Source organism: Podarcis raffonei, chromosome 13 (assembly GCF_027172205.1).
Source record: "Podarcis raffonei isolate rPodRaf1 chromosome 13, rPodRaf1.pri, whole genome shotgun sequence".
Classification (NCBI taxonomy): Eukaryota; Metazoa; Chordata; class Lepidosauria; order Squamata; family Lacertidae; genus Podarcis; species Podarcis raffonei.
Window position 1 is genome coordinate 32,386,617 of NC_070614.1, and position 18,024 is coordinate 32,404,640.

At 40.1% G+C, this 18,024-nt stretch overlaps 1 long non-coding RNA gene across 3 annotated transcripts; it reads left to right on the top strand.

Moving 5' to 3' along the window:
* Positions 1-2,104: 2,104 nt before the first annotated feature.
* Positions 2,105-5,383, top strand: LOC128401056 (uncharacterized). Of its 3 annotated transcripts, XR_008327417.1 has the most exons (5): positions 2,105-2,206; positions 2,617-2,722; positions 3,603-3,717; positions 4,683-4,739; positions 5,277-5,383. It is a non-coding gene; the product is annotated as an uncharacterized LOC128401056 (long non-coding RNA). The 3 variants fall into 3 exon arrangements; XR_008327415.1 differs by lacking the exon at positions 2,617-2,722; XR_008327416.1 differs by lacking the exons at positions 2,617-2,722; positions 3,603-3,717.
* The last annotated feature ends 12,641 nt before the right edge of the window (positions 5,384-18,024 follow it).

Sequence of the window (18,024 nt, forward strand, 5' to 3'; positions counted from 1 at the left end):
AATTGTGGTTCCTACCCCAGCCCCCACGTAGGGTAGCAAGCTTATAAACACTCAAACCCCAGGCCCCCCCACGATCCCCCTATGAATTAAAGGCACCTCCCACCACCAAGTTTAAACCCCTTAAAGATCACACCCAGAAAGCCGCAGCATGGTGAAACAATTAGAAACCATAGAAGGGAACGGAAGGGGAAGAGAGGGGGTAGGCAGTAAGGGATCCAGGAGGGAATGAAAAGATGATGGACTAGGGGCCCACTAGAGGGCGCATAGGAAGATGGCTGACAATAACATCTCTCCGACCCACAGGAGGTAATTTGGAGGCTATTTTGGGGGTAATTAGCCTCCCCAAACCCACTCAAGATGGTGAGTGGGGCCGTATGCCTGCTGTGCCCGATACCACCCCCGAATTTTTGAGGGGGATGGGGGCATTAGGCACGAAAACCCTCCTGTGGGATTTCGGCACTCCTGGATGCTGTCTCTGACTTGCGCCACTAGCTGCAAAAACTTCAAAAGAAACTATTTGGCACGAAGGAATTGCACATACTTCTGGAAATGGGGAGGAATGAAGGCTGCAATAGAAGAGGTCTCTGGAAAAACAAGATTTAAATTATGAGAAGATACGTCAAGATACGGTATGGCAAATGACGGATGGGGGAGGGGGGAAAACGTGTTTGTTTTTTTTACTATGTGATTACCCTAAGAATCCCCTCCCCTCAAGAGTCAAAAGCCAGAAATGAGTTTTTAAGGACTTAAGATGTGAATTCAAGGCTGTGTGGAGATAAACTTTCGAACCAAAGCATGTTTTTAGAAGACTGTGGAATGTATAAGAGCTTTGCTAATGACGCAGTTAAAAATGCCGACGCCATTTTGGGAAGTTCTGTCGGAGGTTTAAGCCTGGGAGGAGAAAGTGAATATCATGGGAGAAACTTCTAAAAGAAGGCTTAAGAGCGACAGAGCTATAAATTTACGATGGAAAGGGTGATCTTATCTCCGAAGGTGATGATTTATGGGACCCATCTGGAACTGAGGATTGACGACGGGAAATCCACACAGGAGTATCATTGATGTTTATCGGCTTAAGGAGACCATCAGAAGAGACTATAAAAGACAAAGAGAAAATATATGAATAAGAAGTGATGTGGAAACAGTAAGAGAAGATTGGAAAGAACTTGAATATGTGTTTGGACTGTTTGAACATCTATTTGGACTTATTTGGACTGATTTGGACATTAATGCAGAAGCAATGATTAAATCAGAATTCTTCCTCAGATCTTGAAGTATGGGACCCCCCAACAAAATTTAAAAAATTCGGCTCTGTAATTTGGAATTTATGTGATGTGGTTTGATTTGATGTGATTGGCCGGTTAATAAAAGTTTATTTTAAAAAAAAAAGATGACAGACTAGAGTACTAAGTAAAGCCCTTAAGGGAAGAACAAGAAATAGACAGAAAAACCAAAGAGAAGGAAGGCTGGAGCTGCGCTCAAAGCAAGACGCAAAGCAAGCCAGAGGCAAGAAACAAACTAGAATGGAGCAGAGGGACGTAAGTCACTTGTGCTCACTGAAATCACTTCCAATGGGTCTTGTTCAGCAGCACGAAGCAAGAGGAAGTCTACACATCGAACTGCCGTTTAATACTCTACCCCTCCCAACCAAGCCACCACGCCAATTGGCTAAAAGCCAGTGGCATGATCGTGGCACCACCAGCTGGAGAGCCTCCAAGCTGGTTAGGGAGGGAGTCCCAGGGCTGCAAGCAACATGGACCCTTGCTTAGGAGGATCCAACTTGTAAGAGAATTTATATAAAAATATTGCATCCTTTTCCTTCTGACTTTGAATTTCAACCCCATCTTCACAGAGAATAATTGAGGGGGAAAGGAGAGATTGGTGGTATTTAACACTTAACCAAAACTACATCTGCTTCATCACTGGGTGAAGTATCCAGAAATATGTTTGGTTTTGTAAGAGTACCTGTAGGAATGAGAAAACAACCCACTAACAAACAAAGATCTGTGTACAATAGCTGGATGATTAATAATTAATCCTTAAGTTTTCCTGGTCAATGTTCAAGTTACGGTGTACTTTGTGCTTTCTCTAATCTCACTTTCATTTGTGCCACAACAACATGCATGTTGAATGCAATTCTCGTTTCAATAGTTGAGGACTGAACAGTTTCTGCATCATTGGGATTACTTCTAATGCTCCGGAGAAGGTACATTTTTCATGTTGCTTTTCTCTCTCCAGATAATATGAAAATGGGTGATATATCATTTAAAAGAGGGGGGGTGGACGGTGAGCAGTTCATGAAATAATTTGGATTATGACCTGTTTCTTTGTCTCCCACCATTATATGCAAGTTTGCTCACACACCCTTGGATATTAAATTGTGTCACTGATTGAACTTTCACCCTCCTGGTAGTTTCTGGAACTCAAAAAAACCATGGTATCAATAAGAACACCCTGCATAAAAAATGCAAGGTACATTTTTAGCACTTGACAAGGTAATAGATTGTATTATAATTCTACTGGGAAAATTGTTAAATGTGTTTATTGTGACACATTCTGGCTATATACACATCACTGGCTTAAAATGCAGCTATGTCATTCTTTTTCTCATTTCAGTTTGAAGCTGGTCTGAGGGAAAAAACATCAAAATGCAGCATTTCATAAGAAAGTTCAGGGTAGATCTATATTGTGACTAATCATTTGTAGCTAATCTTTAAATAATGTAAGTTACACATTGCATATTAAAACATATATTAGGGAAAGTAAATACAAAAATATTTATATTAGGGAGATTAATGTACAAAGGGACGTGGGTGGCGCTGTGGTCTAAACCACAGAGCCTAGGATAGGGCTTGCCGATCAGAAGGTTGGTGGTTCGAATCGTGAGCTCCCATTGTTCGGTCCTAGCTCCTGCCAACCTAGCAGTTTGAAAGTATGTCAAGTACAAGTAGATAAATACTGTAGGTACCACTCCAGCAGGAAGGTAAATGGCATTTCCGTGCGCTGCTCTGGTTCACCAGAAGCGGCTTAGTTTTGCTGGCCACATGACCTGTATGCCGGCTCCCTCGGCCAGAAAAGCGAAATAAGCGCTGCAACTCCAGAGTCGTCCGCAACTGGACCTAACAGTCAGGGGTACCTTTACCTTTACCTAATGTACAGAAATAGATTATATTAGGCCGACTTTTGTAAGAAAAATGTGTGTATTAGGAAAAATGCACAAGAATCGGCACAAATTATTGTGCTGATTATCTATCTATATATCTCCAGCTGTCCAAAACAAACTGATGAGAAAATTGGCCAGATGGAAGATTGGAGAAATGAGAAATGAGTCACGAAGAAAAAGTGAGCTTGAGAAAGGAGTTTGCCCTTAGCCACAGTCCACATACTTAACCATGCAATGTTCCATAATGTGAGACATGGTAAAATCTATTGGGTTGAGCGTGCTAAGTCCTCAGCAAAGACATTTGCTTCTGCTTGGGTCAAGCCATTGTATTGTGTTAGCTGCACCATATCAAAATGTAAGATACACTGAAAATATGGGGCAATGAAGCCTAAAAAGTTGTAGTTCATTTACTACCTTCTTTGTCATTTCTGTTTTACAGAAAGCTCTACCTCATACTGCTTTGCTTGGGGCTCTGTTTCCTGTACAGAAGCTGTGTATGGTAACTGTCACAGCTGTTCTTACTTTCATTGCCACATTAATTCATTTAATTAAAGGTAAATATGTGTTGGTAAAAAGAGTGCGATTTGCTCAATGTATCAGAGGGAGAATGCAGAAGTATTCACCATGGGGAAATTGCATCTTTTAAATCTTGCCGCCTTCTTTTTCTTTTCTTCTTTTAAAAAAAGACTTTCTGAAGCTGGGGTGAGTGGGTGGGATAGGAATCCCTATTCCAGTTCACTTATTGGTTCCTGTGCCAAAATGACTCCCCTCGCAAATATCTTGTCCCTTGCATTCATGTTGCATTGCGAGCTTCGTCAAAATGCTTCTCAAATTTGGCTGAATCTGTGCAGCAAAATGAATGAATATGAAATATTTCATGAAAATAAGGAAACACTTTTGTTTTAGGTGTATTTGTTTCTATGGTTTTAAAATGTATCAATGAATAAAATGTATCAATACTTCCAAGGACTCAGTTTTGCAAAATATTGTAAGCTCCCACTCAGTTCCATTTACAAATAAGTATCTGATGCTCCCTGTTTGGTCTTTGTTTCTGATTCTCCCTCAAGGAGCTTTGTGGCTCAGTCCCACTTTGCCTTATTGCCTCTCCTTTACACCTACAGTCCACATATCCCCCAGGCTGAATTGCCTCTCTCACTTCTGCTCCATGCTGAAGACAACCAAACTACAGGCCTGTTTGTTCCCTTCTGCTTTAGAAATGCCAAGTCCAGATGGAATGAGGGCTTGTGCCTATGCATCTAAACAACCCTCATTCTTGGCTATTTTGAGGCAGGTTGGGTGAAGGCTGAGGGAAGGAATAGGATGGCCAACCTGTCTTTTCTCTACCATTTTTGGAGAAATGTTCCTCCCTTTGCTCTCCTGCATTTAGACTACCAGGATTCTCAGATGTGGCACACACTCTTAAACATATAGCATAATAATAGCTACCTTCTCATCCTGTATTAGTAATGATACCCATAAACCCATAAACATGCATTGCCTTTCTGCATTCCTTTTCCAGAGAAACATAAGAATTCACAAAGTAGAGACGGTAAAGAAAGCAGAAGAATAATAGCAGGTGAGATTCCTGCTTGAGTTAATCGAATGATGTGCTTCTGGATATTTATGTATTTACATTTACGCTTTAAAGCACTGAAAACCAGCACTGCTGTACAGTGATTAAAGCTAAAGCAAAGCTGTGCATGCAAACTTCCATTCAGATTTGAAAAGAAAATACCATTAGAAGGAAGTTTATAGGGAAAGAAGGATTAGTCCTCAAAAAAAGGCAGAGGAATTGTTGTGCTTCGGAAGGGGGCTGGGGGTGAGCAGGCAATGTTTCAGAAGCAGATACACCTGAGACAATCTTCCCAGACCAATGTTAGAATTGGGCCAGGAGTTCTCTCCAAAATCGACACACTTCTGGATTTCCAGTCTCCTTCAGATGGCATACGAGGTGGCCTGACGTTGTTCATTGTTTTTAAACACTATGGCTAGATAGCATGTAGGGCTCTTGCCACAATGCACACCAAATTTAATATAGGATTGGAATGCCAAAAACAAAGCCTAAAATGATTTAATTCAGGCCTATTTCATTTTTTGTCATTTCTTTTTCCAGAAAACACTTACTCAAATTGTTCGGCTTGCGGCTTTGTATGCTGTGGATTACTTTTAGTAGCCATTATAGCTCTTGTATCGTTCATTGTCATGTTTTCTTTCTTATTTGGAGGTAAGCATATGCTTGGTAGAAGGGGTGGGGTGGGGGCCCAATTTGTCCCTGTATAGGCAGGTGGAAAATTGGAGGGAGTTCTTTAGGGTTTATTTCAGAAGTTAGGAGTGAACCCACAAAACAGTAACAGAAATGCTTCAGCAGGAACAGGTGTGACCATTGACCTCGGGGAAAATGCACCTCCTTTTAAAACTTGCCTATTTAAAAATATATGTACTTTTCAAAGCCTCAGGGGCAAAATAAAGATGAAGCCCCATCCAGGCTCAATAATATAAAAAAGCTGCCCTCTTAAAAATAACATAAAGTAATTTTTCATTTCATTTTGAATTTCTTTTCATTTCGAGTTTCGCCAAAATGCTCCTCACATTGACTAAATCTCTGCAGCATATGAATGAACGCCCTCTCATCAGAATGCAAGGAAATGACTTGCAAAATCTTTAAGGTTTCAACTTGCAAATCCAAATTGTTGTAAGCAAAAAATGGCTTATCTTTTGAGTTACGCCAATAAAACTCAGAGACAAGAGGAGTTAGGAGTTTATGGTTGTTTATTGCAAAGCAACAGGTTACAGTCAAATCTTTTCGCAAAACTGCAACCCCGCCCAAGGGTCTGGGCGGTGGTCTTGCAAAATCTTTCAGGTTTGAACATCTAAATCCAAATCATTTTCTCCATTTTGCCGTCATATGTGGTGGGAGGTGTGTGTTGGGGGGAACAGCTTGTGTCTGCTGGAACTTTTTGCATGCCCCAGAACTATGTGTCTAGTTTGGTTTGTTCTGTACAACAAATGCTGTGTCATTACCAAGCAGCCATTTTTGGTCTTGACTTGGTGATATTGTCATAACCTGCTGAGAAATGGCAGCTATTCGTGCTCTCTGTCCCTATAAATCATAAAATAAATGTAATTCTTTTTTCTCTTCCCTCCTCTCTTTTGCAGGTGAATTAAAGGAACGCCATGGTAAGTCTTGCAAAATCTTTCAGGTTTGAACATCTAAATCCAAATGACTTTCTACATTTTCCCATCATATGTGGTGGGAGGTGTGTGTTGGGGGGAAAACTTGTGTCTGCTGGAACTTTGTGCATGCCCCAGAACTATGTGTCTAGTTTGGTTTTCTTTTGTACAACAAATGCTGTGTCATTGCCAGCCATTCTTGGCACTGACTTGGTGATATTGTCATAACCTGCTGAGGAGAAATGGCAGCTAGTCATGCTTTCTGTCCCTATAAATCAGAAAACAAATGTAATTCTTTCTTTCCGGACACGGAGCAATGGATCCAAACTGCAGGAAAGAAGATTCCACCTAAACATTAGGAAGAACTTCCTGACAGAAAGAAACGTGTTTCTCGCTTAGCATTCACTGTAAAATGAAGAAAAAATGCAGCTCACCGAATCCATAGTGTGTTTTCTAGGTGCGTTTTTGTGGAAATGGAAAACTAATATCGCGTGCTGAAACGCATGTATAGTAGAGCCCTAAGTACTAAGTAGTTAGTCAAAGGAAATGCTGACAATTAGCAAAAAAACCATTTTTTTAAACGATTTCTCTAAACGAATTTGAACTGTAAGTGATGAAACTAAAACGTGCCGTTGTGAATGACAAGCGCTGCTGCTAGCACAGTGCGTCTTTGGTAACTGAGCGCACAAAGGTGAAAGTCCTTTAGTGAAACAGTAGGTATACATTTTGGTAATACCTTGGTATATATGTACTGTATTTTGTTTTTCTATCTTCATCAGAATTATTTATTATTTTATAACATGTAGATAGTTAAGAGCTTATGTAGATAGTTAAGAGCTTCAGCACCACCGCCTCTCTCTTTTGCAGATGAATTAAATGCAGTGAATGGTAAATCTTGCAAAATCTTTCAGGTTTCAACTTGCAAATCCAAATTGTTGACTGAGGGCTTGTACCTGTGCAGCTGCACACTCCTCAATTTGAGCCAGGTTGGGGCAAGGCTGAGGGAAGGAAAAGGAGGTCTACCTGTCCTTTGGGAGGATGAAAAGCAAGCAATATAATAACAAAAAGTATTGAAATCAAGAAAGGTACAAGACAAGGGTGCCCACTATCACCATTATTATTCATATCGGTACTGGAAGTCTTCCTAAGGACAATAAGGAGAAATGAAAAAATAAAAGGAATTTCAGTCGGTCGGAAGGAACATAAAGTGAAAGCCTTTTCAGATGACTTGGTATTAACAATAGAAGAAATGTTAACCAGTGCTAAGGAAGTATTAGAAGAGATAGAACAATTTGGGCATGTAGCAGGTTTTAAATTGAACAAAAAGAAAACAAAAATGGTAGTTAAAAATATGAAACAAGACTTGGTGGATATGTTGCAGCAACAGATCTGTTTACAAGCTGTCAAAAAAGTTAAATATTTAGGAATATGGTTAACATCAAAGAATATAGACCTTCTTCAGAATAATTATACACCGGTTGGGAATTGATTTAAAAGAGATCTGGAAGTATGGGGAAGGATTTCTGTCATTAAAATGAATGTGCTACCAAAGATGTTATTTTTTTATCAAGCAATTCCAATAATCAAGGGGGCAGCAATTTTTAAGGAATGGCAGAAGATGGTTTCAAGACCTATCTAGCGGGGGGGAAACCAAGAATTCAATATGTTGTTAACAGATGTTAAAGAAAGAGGGGGCTTCGCCCTGCCAGACTTGAAATTGTATTATGAAGCATCTTGCCTCTGTTGGTTAAAGGAATGGATGTTGTTAGAAAATACAGATTTGTTGGATTTGGAGGGTTATGAGAATAGATTTGGTTGGCATGCATATTTATGGTATAACAAGACAAAAGTCCATAAATGATTTGGTAAACATACATTCCGAAGATCTCTATTTGAAATACGGGATAGGTATAAAAACCTATTAGAACGTAAAGCACTGTGGTGGGTTTCCCCATTAGAAGCGATGAGTGTGAAAAAGACAAATATGAGTAAAAAATGGGTCACACATGAAAAATTAATACAAAAGGAAGGAAGTAAATGGAAAATGAAACCCTATGAAGAGGTTAAAGGATATGTGAATGATTGGCTGCACTGTCGCCAAGTCAATGAAATGTTTAAACAGGATTTGAAGGAAAAAGGATTTGATGATAATAAATCAAAATTTGAAATAGAAATATTGAATAATGATTATAAAATTTTGTCTAAAATGTATAAATTGCTGCTCGAATGGCATTTGAAAGATAAAGAGGTAAAGTCGGTTATGATACATTGGGCCAAAGATTTTGGTTATAATATACAGTTAAAAGATTGGGGGAAACTGTGGGAATAAGGATTAAAAGGATTGTAAGTTGTATTTATATGCAACAACGGCAGCAAGAATATTATTGGCACAAAAATGGAAGCAAGAAGAATTACTGATGAAAGAAGAATGGCAAGTGAAATTAATGGACTATGCAGAATTAAATAAATTATCAGGAAGTTATGTTAAATGACTGTTGTAAATGATATGTTAAAAAATTAATTAAAATGTATATATATATTTAAAAAAGGAAATGTAATTCATTCTTTTTTCTCTCTCTCTCTCTCTCCCCCCCCCCCCGCCTTTTGCAGCTATATTAACAGTAAAGAATGTAAGTCTTGCAAAATCTTTCAGGTTTCAACTTGCCAATCAAAATTGTTGACTGAGGGCTTGTACCTGTGCAGCTGCACACTCCTCAATTTGAGCCAGTTTGGGTCTGTACAACAAATGCTGTGTCATTGCCAAGCAGCCATACTTGGATTTGACACAGTGATATTGTCATAACCTGCTGAGGAGAAATGGCAGCTAGTTGTGCTCTCTGTCCCTATAAATCAGAAAAGAAATGTAATTCTTTCTTTTTTTCTCTCCCTTCCTCTCTTTTGCAGATATATTAATGACATTGACTAGTAAGTCTTCCAAAATCTTTCCCTTTTTGAGCATGCAGATTCCAAGTGGCTTCTTCCATTTTGCCATCCTATATATGTTTTACTGAGCAGCTTGGGTCTGCTAGAACTTTTAACTTGCTCCAAAACTATATCATACCCTCCAACATTTCTCTGATGAAAATAGGGGCATCAAGTGTCTAGTTTGGTCTGTACAATGAATTTTGTGTTATTGCCATACTTGGTCTTCACATAGCAGCCAGTTGTGCTCTCTGTCTCTAAAAATCAGAAAAGAGAAAAGAGGCGCTTTTGACACCAAAGACTTAAGAAAAAAGCACCGATGCAAGCAATGCACTCACGTAAAATATTTTCCCCTTTACCCTTCTCCCCTCCATTTTGACTCAACCTTAACCAAAGGTTTCCTTCCTCTGATGGATGGAATGGGTATTATATTTATTATAAATATAATACCCATTCCATAGAGGTATCAAAGCACCTTATAACAATAAAATATACAATAAACAGAATTTAAAACCTAAATTAAACATTTGACAGAAGAAGACTTCCAGCAGTGGAAGGGGTCATTTGGGTACAAGTCTTCGTTACTAATTCTAGATAATGTGGTAAGCGAAGACATTACAAACTGATTTTCTTGGAATTTGTTTTTCTTTTTGAATTTGAGCGAGGTTCATATTTGAGCCGTGCAAATTTTCTTTTGCAGAAATCCTGAAGGCAAGTAGTATAACATTTTGTGTATGTGTTGTAGAAATATATATTCCTGAATCATAAAAAATACCACACAGGCCACAACCACTTCATTGCCCCATTTTCTTTGCACTTAGTTAAGGAATTAACCAAAAAGGGTGTGTTCCAAAGAAGAGATACACAGGGCCGTCTTTAGTATATGTGGTGCCGGGGTGCAAAGATCCGCCCAGTGCCTCCCAATTTACTTTAGCCCCCAAATTAACTTTTATTATGCTTATGTCAGACACCACCCTTACACCTTATCTCTTGTTTACGAAAGCAGGGAGGAGAAAGAAACGTGTTTCTCGCTTAGCATTCACTGTAAAATGAAGAAAAAATGCAGCTCACCGAATCCATAGTGTGTTTTCTAGGTGCGTTTTTGTGGAAATGGAAAACTAATATCGCGTGCTGAAACGCATGTATAGTAGAGCCCTAAGTACTAAGTAGTTAGTCAAAGGAAATGCTGACAATTAGCAAAAAAACCATTTTTTTAACGATTTCTCTAAACGAATTTGAACTATAAGTGATGAAACTAAAACGTGCCGTTGTGAATGACAAGCGCTGCTGCTAGCACAGTGCGTCTTTGGTAACTGAGCGCACAAAGGTGAAAGTCCTTTAGTGAAACAGCAGGTATACATTTTGGTAATACCTTGGTATATATGTTGTAGCAGTCCAGCTGTTCCAAATGGCTTAATTTAGCATAAAATAAAGACGCAGAAAGCTAGCATATTTTCATGTACTGAGGGGCAGCTCTTTCAGACATCTTCTTCTCTCCGGTCACTTTTTATTATCCTTTTTTCTCTCCAGCCGCATGGCTGCATTCCAGTGTCTCATGTTACCTCATCCGGCCAAGGCTTAAACCCACCCACACCATATAGGGTCATCACTGCCCAGAGGAAACACAACTCCATTTAAGGTCAATACAATCCCAATACATGGTAAGGCACAGACATGCTGGCCACTGGGTCAGCAAGACACCAGGTGGCACTACAAACCTTTGCCATGACTTCCTGGCTCCCACATGCCCTCTTTCTTTATATTTTAATCATAAATGTCAGTCTAATGGTTATGTCGAGCGCGAGAAGCGACTCTTGTGACTGGAGAACCATGCAGTACATACAGAAATTAAAGAAGGAATACATTGTATATAGCAACACAAAATAATGCAAATAACTACTATAATAATCACTATAATCAATAAATGTCGAAGCCAACTTCCATCCGGAAGCTAAGAATATAAGAATTCTGATTCCAAGCTGCATGGTAGGCTTCCTTTCCTAGTTTTTAGCCATGCACTGGTATCGCTTCTATAGCACTGAGATTGGTCACTGTATGTTCCTGTAAGAGAACAAGAGCTATTAAACATGAATTTCAATGTATATTGACAGTTTGGATATATGCCCCATGATTCTTCCCCCTTTTTAATTTGAAAACAAATGGGGGCAGGCTCATGGAGGGTCAATTGTACTGGAGGCCAAAAAGTTTGCTTAGGGGATATGATATTAGTAAATTGAAAAGATCCATTAACAGGCACACCATGAGTTAATTTCACATTCCACAACATACAAAATTCCGAAAATGTTTTAGAAATATACGCTGGACCATTATCAGTTTTGATACGCGTAGGTTTACCCATGACTTAGAAACAGCGGATAGTGTGCTGAATGACATGCCGAGCTGTTTTCCCCCTCATGGGCGTAGCCCATATGAATCCAGAGTGGGTGAACCTTGGAGAGTGGAGCCAACACAGGTGTGTGTGTGACATCCATCTGCCAACACGCCAATGCAGACGTGCCCCTAGGATTGACAGCATCAAAAGGAATGGCCAGCTGAGATTTAGAACAGGAAGCACATTGGGAAACTATATCCCTAGCTTGGGCCAAAGGAATAGAAAACTGCTTAGCCAATGCTTTCGCAGGGAGATGAAAGGTGTTATGACCTAGTACAGCATCAGAAAAGAGAGAAAAGGCAGAAATGTTCTTCAGAGCTGAATCTGCTCTTGAATTTCCCTCTGCTAAATACCCTGGGTGTGATGTGTGGGAGCGAAGATGTGCAACATAATAAGGGAACTCTCTGTGCTGAAGTAAGGCTTGCAGGGCGAGAAACAAGGAAAACAAGTCAGAATCCAAGGAAGGAGTTATATAAGATATTGGTAAAATAGCAAAAAGGCGATATACATACTGAGTATCCACAATAAGATTGAAAGGTTGAGTAGGAAAGGATTGAAAGGCAAGAATCACAGCCGCTAGCTCTGCTCGCTGGGCAGAAGACTGTGGAGGGGTAAATAACATTTCCATTTTCCTCCCTCTTCCCATGTCACCCCCCCCCCCTATTTTTCGTTCCATCCGTGAAAAGGGTTAGTGCAGAGGGGAGAGGTGTGAGAGACAAGGGGTTAGTCAAAACATAGGTGACCTGTGTCAGAAATGTCAAACGGTCATCCTTTGGAGGATTAAAAATGATGACCTATAAAATCAGCCAAAACAATTTGCATGGCAGCATTTGTGATCAATAAATGCTGCTGTTCAGTCTGTGAAAAAGGCATATAAATTGATGCAACATCAAAACTGCTCAAAGCTATAGCACGTGAACGTTCTTTGATAACAATGTCTGATGTGGATTCATTTACGGAATAAATGTTCTTCAAAGGGGTATGAGGTAAATGTAACCATTCTATAATGCAGATAGTCTTCTTCTTGTCCATCTGAGCATATAATTTTCCTGTTGGCAACAATGGTGTAGCAAATACTGCCAGATGCAGCTTGTGTTCAGCACCTCTAGGTGGCGCATGTGGAAAGGTTTCAATGCTTCATTCACAAAATGTTGGCAAAGTGTAGGGGAGTTCCGCATGCTGTTGTGGCAGGACAACCCACTGATATCGCTGGGTGGATTGCAATTTGTTATATACTGGCAATGTAAAAGCAAACTGTTCCTGTCTGCTGGATCCAGTGGGATGAAAATGATTCAATGTGGCCAAAAGTTAATTGTTCAGAAATAAGCTGTTCAGAAACGAGATGGTGCCATTGCTGCGGTTTTTTCTTTTGGTGGAGGCCACTGTTCTACCCACACTGAGGTATCAGTGATCTTGGTTTGCCACGCTGGAAACGTTGTATCGATGGCTACAGGCTGGTTTTTATTTTGCGCTGCTGCCAGCAAATGAGCCTTGTGGGTGGCTGTACCAACAGACTGGCAAATGCGTAGCATCGTAGTGGCAGGAAGGTGTATAATCAGTTGTAATGCAGCTTTACAATCCTCATTGGCATTTTCAAAGGCCAATTGTTTGATAATTATTTGTTTGGCTTCAGGATTTTCAATTTGTCTACTCACTGCTGTAATCAGCCTGTCCATAAAGGAAGAATATGATTCTCTAGGTTCTGGGATTTTTCTCATTGCTTGTTTAGCAGCAAGAGCAGTATCCCTCAATAAGATCTGCAGCAGTGTGGCTTGTACTGAAGCCTGAGCAAGGGGCTCACGCCCCATCATGGCATCTATCACATCTGCGAGGGTAAGATTTGGATTATTCCCTCTTGCTTGTTGCAGTAAAGCAGGAGCATAAGCACCACAGGCAATTTCCCATTCGTGAGCTGATGGGGGTAAAACTGTACGTGCCAAAAGCTTGATGTCATCTGGAGCCAAAAGCTGGGCTTGAGTTCCTGCTGGAGCACCAGCAGGTGGCACAATAACAGGGAATGCCATAGTATCCTGAGTTAAGTTACAGGCAAGGACTGCACGTTGCAAAGGGGTAGCTGTTTCTGCTGCTGGAAGAGCAGGATCATTTCCAGCCAGACCACGGTATTTTTGCAGATTTGGGTCCTCTGGTGAGGAACTGCAGTCTGGAGGTTTGGGATCTGGGGCTGCAGGCAAAGTGAGGGCTGGAACACATGGCAGGACAGCAGGCTGAATTAAAGAAGCTGAAGCTTGTATTGGCAATGCAGCCATGGAGATATTTTTTGGTGATAAAGAACCCATAGCATATCGAACCTTGCACCATGCATTTAAATTCCGAACACCAATGCTGGGATGCCCATGAAAATGTGTTCCAATCTTATCCCATTGTTTTAATTCCCAAGTCCCATCTGCAGGAAACCAGGGGCAATGTTCATCAATTGCCAGAATGAGCTGTATCAAATCTCCCTCAGGAACTTCCAATTTGTTGCAGGAGAGGAGAAATTTTAAGTCTTTAAAAAATTTCTGTTGGGGAGTAGTCAAAGAGCTGCCCATTTTTCTAAAATCAATATTTAAGGGATCGACTCACCTTGGATCCGAAGATGAATAGCGCTTGCAGCCCTTGCCGGGCGAGGTAAGTCGATGATATCCACTGCTTGGATCAAAAATCCTCTCACAGTCTGCCTCAGACTGTTTGCTTTTATCTTGCTTCTTAGCTCTCTTTTAAAAACCTCAGTCGTATCTTTTATTCAGCCTCACACGGGGCACCACTTGTAGCAGTCCAGCTGTTCCAAATGGCTTAATTTAGCATAAAATAAAGACGCAGAAAGCTAGCATATTTTCATGTACTGAGGGGCAGCTCTTTCAGACATCTTCTCCTCTCCGGTCACTTTTTATTGTCCTTTTTTCTCTCCAGCCGCATGGCTGCATTCCAGTGTCTCATCCGGCCAAGGCTTAAACCCACCCACACCATATAGGGTCATCACTGCCCAGAGGAAACACAACTCCATTTAAGGTCAATACAATCCCAATACATGGTAAGGCACAGACATGCTGGCCACTGGGTCAGCAAGACACCACGTGGCACTACAAACCTTTGCCATGACTTCCTGGCTCCCACAATATGTACCGTATTTTGTTTTTCTATCTTCATCAGAATTATTTATTATTTTATAACATGTAGATAGTTAAGAGCTTAGGCGGCTTCAGCACCACCGCCTCTCTCTTTTGCAGATGAATTAAATGCAGTGAATGGTAAATCTTGCAAAATCTTTCAGGTTTCAACTTGCAAATCCAAATTGTTGACTGAGGGCTTGTACCTGTGCAGCTGCACACTCCTCAATTTGAGCCAGGTTGGGGCAAGGCTGAGGGAAGGAAAAGGAGGTCTACCTGTCCTTTGGGAGGATGAAAAGCAAGCAATATAATAACAAAAAGTATTGAAATCACGAAAGGTGCAAGACAAGGGTGCCCACTATCACCGTTATTATTCATATCAGTACTGGAAGTCTTCCTAAGGACAATAAGGAGAAATGAAAAAATAAAAGGAATTTCAGTCGGTCGGAAGGAACATAAAGTGAAAGCCTTTTCAGATGACTTGGTATTAACAATAGAAGAAATGTTAACCAGTGCTAAGGAAGTATTAGAAGAGATAGAACAATTTGGGCATGTAGCAGGTTTTAAATTGAACAAAAAGAAAACAAAAATGGTAGTTAAAAATATGAAACAAGACTTGGTGGATATGTTGCAGCAACAGATCTGTTTACAAGCTGTCAAAAAAGTTAAATATTTAGGAATATGGTTAACATCAAAGAATATAGACCTTCTTCAGAATAATTATACACCGGTTGGGAATTGATTTAAAAGAGATCTGGAAGTATGGGGAAGGATTTCTGTCATTAAAATGAATGTGCTACCAAAGATGTTATTTTTTTATCAAGCAATTCCAATAATCAAGGGGGCAGCAATTTTTAAGGAATGGCAGAAGATGGTTTCAAGACCTATCTAGCAGGGGGGGAAACCAAGAATTCAATATGTTGTTAACAGATGTTAAAGAAAGAGGGGGCTTCGCCCTGCCAGACTTGAAATTGTATTATGAAGCGTCTTGCCTCTGTTGGTTAAAGGAATGGATGTTGTTAGAAAATACAGATTTGTTGGATTTGGAGGGTTATGAGAATAGATTTGGTTGGCATGCATATTTATGGTATAACAAGACAAAAGTCCATAAATGATTTGGTAAACATATATTCCGAAGATCTGTATTTGAAATACGGGATAGGTATAAAAACCTATTAGAACGTAAAGCACTGTGGTGGGTTTCCCCATTAGAAGCGATGAGTGTGAAAAAGACAAATATGAGTAAAAAATGGGTCACACATGAAAAATTAATACAAAAGGAAGGAAGTAAATGGAAAATGAAACCCTATGAAGAGGTTAAAGGATATGTGAATGATTGGCTGCACTGTCGCCAAGTCAATGAAATGTTTAAACAGGATTTGAAGGAAAAAGGATTTGATGATAATAAATCAAAATTTGAAATAGAAATATTGAATAATGATTATAAAATTTTGTCTAAAATGTATAAATTGCTGCTCGAATGGCATTTGAAAGATAAAGAGGTAAAGTCGGTTATGATACATTGGGCCAAAGATTTTGGTTATAATATACAGTTAAAAGATTGGGGGAAACTGTGGGAATAAGGATTAAAAGGATTGTAAGTTGTATTTATATGCAACAACGGCAGCAAGAATATTATTGGCACAAAAATGGGAGCAAGAAGAATTACCGATGAAAGAAGAATGGCAAATGAAATTAATGGACTATGCAGAATTAAATAAAGTAACAGGAAGTTATGTTAAACGACTGTTGGAAATGATATGTTAAAAAATTAATTAAAATGTATATATATATTTAAAAAAGGAAATGTAATTCATTCTTTTTTTTCTCCCCCCCCCCGCCTTTTGCAGTTATATTAAAACTAAAGAATGGTAAGTCTTGCAAAATCTTTCAGGTTTCAACTTGCAAATCCAAATTGTTGACTGAGGGCTTGTAGCTGTGCAGCTGCACATTCCTCAATTTGAGCCAGTTTGGGTCTGTACAACAAATGCTGTGTCATTGCCAAGCAGCCATACTTGGATTTGACACAGTGATATTGTCATAACCTGCTGAGGAGAAATGGCCGCTAGTAGTGGTCTCTGTCTCTATAAATCAGGAAAGAAATGTAATTCTTTCTCCCTCCCCCCCCCTCCCGCTTCTTTCGCAGATAAATTAGTAGAAGAAAATGGTAAGTCTTGCAAAATCTTTCAGTTTTTGAACATGCAGATTCCAAGTGAATTCCTCCATTTTGCCATCCTATGTATGTTTACTGAGCAGCTTGGGTCTGCTAGAACTTTGAACATGTCCCAGAACTATATCATACCCTCCAACTTTTCTCTGATGAAAATAGGGGCATCAAGTGTCTAGTTTGATTTTGATCTGTGCAATGAATGTTGTTTCATTGCCAAACAGCCATACTGAGCAGCTTTGGTCTGCTAGAACTTTGAACTTGCCCCAGAACTAGTTTTGGATTTGATGTGTACAGGTCCGCACACCCCTCGGTGTGGCAGCATTGTGGGATGGCAGTGGCTTCCCTGGGGCCCAGAAGGGGGAGTTGGAATAGTGGTGCCCTTCCTGACAAGCGGTGGGGGCATAATCCCTCCCCCCCCCGGATCCTAGCCTTACCCTGCTTCAGCGAATGGGGAGGCAGGCTGGGACTCAGGCTGTGCCAGGGGGTGGAGCTGTCGGAGAGTGTGGCTTTCCTCGGATCCGCCCCTTGCCCACTTAAGCAGCCTGCCCCTGGGGCACCACCTATTTGAATGCTGTGTCATTGCCAAACAGCCATACTTGATCTTGACATGGCAACTAGTAGTGCTCTCCGTCTCTATAAATCAGAAAAGAGACGCTTTTGACACTGAAGCCTCAAGAAAAAAGAACCGATGCAAGCAATGTACCCACCTAAAATATTTCTCCCTTTACCCTCCCCCCACAATCCCTTGCATTTTGACTCAACCTGAACCAAAGGTTCCCTTCCTCCGATGGAATGAGTATCCTATTTATTATAAAATGCATCTCCCATAAAGGCATCAAAGCATCTTACAACAATAAAATATACAATATGCAAAGTTTAAAACATAAATTAGACATTTGACAGAATAAGACTTCCATCTGTGGAAGGGGTCCTTTGGGTACAAGTATTTGTTACTAATTCCAGATTACAAACTGATTTTTTTGGAATTTGTTTCCTTTGTTAATTTGAATGAGGCTCTTCATTTCTAAGCCATGCAAATTTTCTTTTGCAGAAATCTTGAAGATCGAAAAAGGCAAGTAGTCTAACATTTTGTATATGT